The following is a 2,875-nucleotide window of genomic DNA, read 5'->3' as shown; positions in this document are numbered from 1 at the left end:
TTTTTTTTACCAAACTGGCCAAAACAGAAATATTTTTACTTAATCAGAAGTACACTTCTGTCTGAGAAGTATGCCGTCGGTTCAAAATTTTCTTCTAAGCAGAAGAGTGGGCTTATTTTATGGTAGGACATCATTAATAAAACGTGTACACTTCCACTCAAAAAAGCATAAAAAAAAAAAACACACCAAAAAACATTTATTTGTTGTTCGAACACGTTCGGAGTCATTCAGAGTATGCCTGGAAGTATACTTAACTTCTTCTAGGGCTGGTCTTATGTACCTTTTCATAGATGTGTTATTTGATTCATAAGCTAACATCAATAACTTAGAAGGGATTTGGCATAACTTGCATGTATTCTACAAACTGCGGCACACACAGCCAAAGATGTCCAGCGTATGAAAAGAATACTTCGTTGGTTGAGTTTTGATTACGAAGTAGACAGAAAAGGTACCTGGCAAAAAGATGGTCCAAAGCGAGCCGTCACTCCAACGGGCCGAAGGCCCGTTTTCGGATAGAAGATATGTATTACACCATGAAAATTCAGAAGGGACGGGCCGAAGGCCCGTCTCAAACGCCGCCGGCAGGCCGAGCTGTTCCCGCTCCCTGCCGAACCGAGTTGCCGGTGGAGCGAAGCGGAGCTGGCAACTTGGTGTGGCGGAAGAGCGGGCCCAGCTTGTTAGAGTTGTGTGTAGTTTGGCGTAGAACACAGAGCGCGCCACTGCTCAGCGTACACGAGTGCGAAACTGTTTCGGTTCAAATCATGGCGGGTTCGCGACGCAGTAGGGATTTAAAATTACATGTAATAAAAACCGTTACCGAAAGTTACGTAATTTACGGTAAAAACAGAGGGCGTGGGACTGGGCACACGTCCCGACGTGTTGCTGCTGCCATCGCCGGCGCCACCCGCGCCGCCTGAACCAGCTCCTAGGAAAACATAGAAAAACATTAAACGCTTGTTCTTGTTTTCTCTTGTGACGTCCCCGCCCCGCCCCGTCCCGCGCGAGCTCGGCTCTCGCAGTCGCCACCGATCCGCCGGCACCTAACCTCCCTGCCGCTCGCTTCCCCTCTGTCAGATCTGCACTTCAAATTTTAACCGTTCATGTTGATGCATCCATGCCAAAATTTGGAACATACCTGAATCATCCTGTTCCTCGTCCTAGTCGAGTCGAACGGTTCCCTCTTGCCCGGGTGTGCTGATGTACAAAAGTCTTGTAGCCGTTGGAATTTTCTTGCACTCTTTCTCAATGTGAGTCTTCATCGTAGTGGTATTATGGGCCCAAGAATTTGCGCATTATTTGCACGTCACAATACGTTTCTTGTTGTCCTTGGGATAAGGGGCTTCAAAGACACAATCCCGTATATTGGATTGTTTTCGACCTATAGCGGTGACACACCTAAACACGTAAAAGAAAAGGTAATTAAACGCAGTTAGACTTCACTTAAATTAATGAGTGATTAACTTAACTTCAGCCGCACGTTTTTCCCCCTTGTTTGGAGGAGTGCTTGTTCGCTGTAGAAGAGACATCCATGACCGTTTCGAGGCTCTTCATGACGACCGATAACTTCCCTTGGAAAGAAGCCCCCCTTTGGTTGCTGGACTTGAACAGATCATAGTATTCCTTACGCTTCGCCAAAATTTTCTCTGCTATATTGTTCCATTGTAGTGGGCGTCGGTTCATTTCATGCCAAACGAATGCAAGCTCAACAGCTGTACGTCTAGTGGCGGCTTGGAGCGTGTCGTTTAATGTACGATTTTTATGGAAAAAAAAACGGAGCACATCTAACGTTGTCGGTATGCACTTTGGTGGAAACTCTGTCTTCGAGTAGGTAAACACCTCTTCGAAAAACGACATCTGCAAATTAGGCAAATTTGGATTAATACTCCCTCAGAAACAAGTCGTTTGTAAACAGTGTAAAAAAATCAAAAATCATACCTCTCAAAGTAGAGTTGTATCCATCCAAAATGTGCAATTATTGACGACGGTGATGTAATTAATTGTAAACTGTGCGCTGCGCGTATCAACAAACATGAACAGTGCGTAGCGGAAGCGTCAACACCTCTCGTCTGTCGCCTGCTCCGTGTCACCAGACGGAACGCAGCAGTGGCGTAGCGGCGGGCGGCGAGCGAGGGGGAAATCACTATTTCGTACACGTGCTGCGGGTGGCCGGGTGGCTGGACCGCTAGGGCTCGCCTGGCCGCTCAGGACAGGATACACGACGAGGAAGGAGTCCTCTAGACCCCCGGAATCTTTTAGGAACGGTTCAGTAAGTTGCCCTGGCTTTTGGTTCGTCGCTATGCATGGGTACTGAAAACTTTAAACTCGTTTTTCTCGGAATGACTTTTTGCAAACGCTGTGCAACCTCCAGGCCGTAGTTTTGGAGCTATCGACTTAATATTTGGCCCGAATGTTGCCCATTCATGTGCCCAGGATCTGACAAGGGCGATTTTTTATAACTCAATTGCAAGGTACAAAAATCTGTTTTCAGAAATGCAATCTACGCCAAAAAAGGCATCCAGTGATGTATAACACTTGATATTTTAGTGAACGGATCAGTCCCGGCCAGCTATCAATTTTAGCCAAAATTGCATCAAATTGCACAAAAGTCATGTAATTTTGCAGCCTACACCGCCAAAACCATAGGTTGCAATATCAAGTGTGATACATCACAGATTTTCAAAAAACATCAGATACAAAGCCTAAATTTTCAATTTTTCATATTTTTTGACGATTTTTCCCATCTACATTTAAAAAGACAACTTCTCCGCATACGCGCCATTCCAATACTAGGTAGATGTACGCCAGACCACGTCTCGCGTAACAGGCTTCGCGATATCTCACGAAACACTGTTACGCTGCGACGCGCCTGGCATAC

The sequence above is a fragment of the Frankliniella occidentalis genome, unplaced genomic scaffold (genome assembly GCF_000697945.3).
Source record: "Frankliniella occidentalis isolate FOCC.00 unplaced genomic scaffold, Focc_3.1 Scaffold228, whole genome shotgun sequence".
Taxonomy (NCBI): Eukaryota; Metazoa; Arthropoda; class Insecta; order Thysanoptera; family Thripidae; genus Frankliniella; species Frankliniella occidentalis.
The sequence above is the reverse complement of the archived record's forward strand: the minus strand, read 5'-3'. Positions refer to the sequence as shown.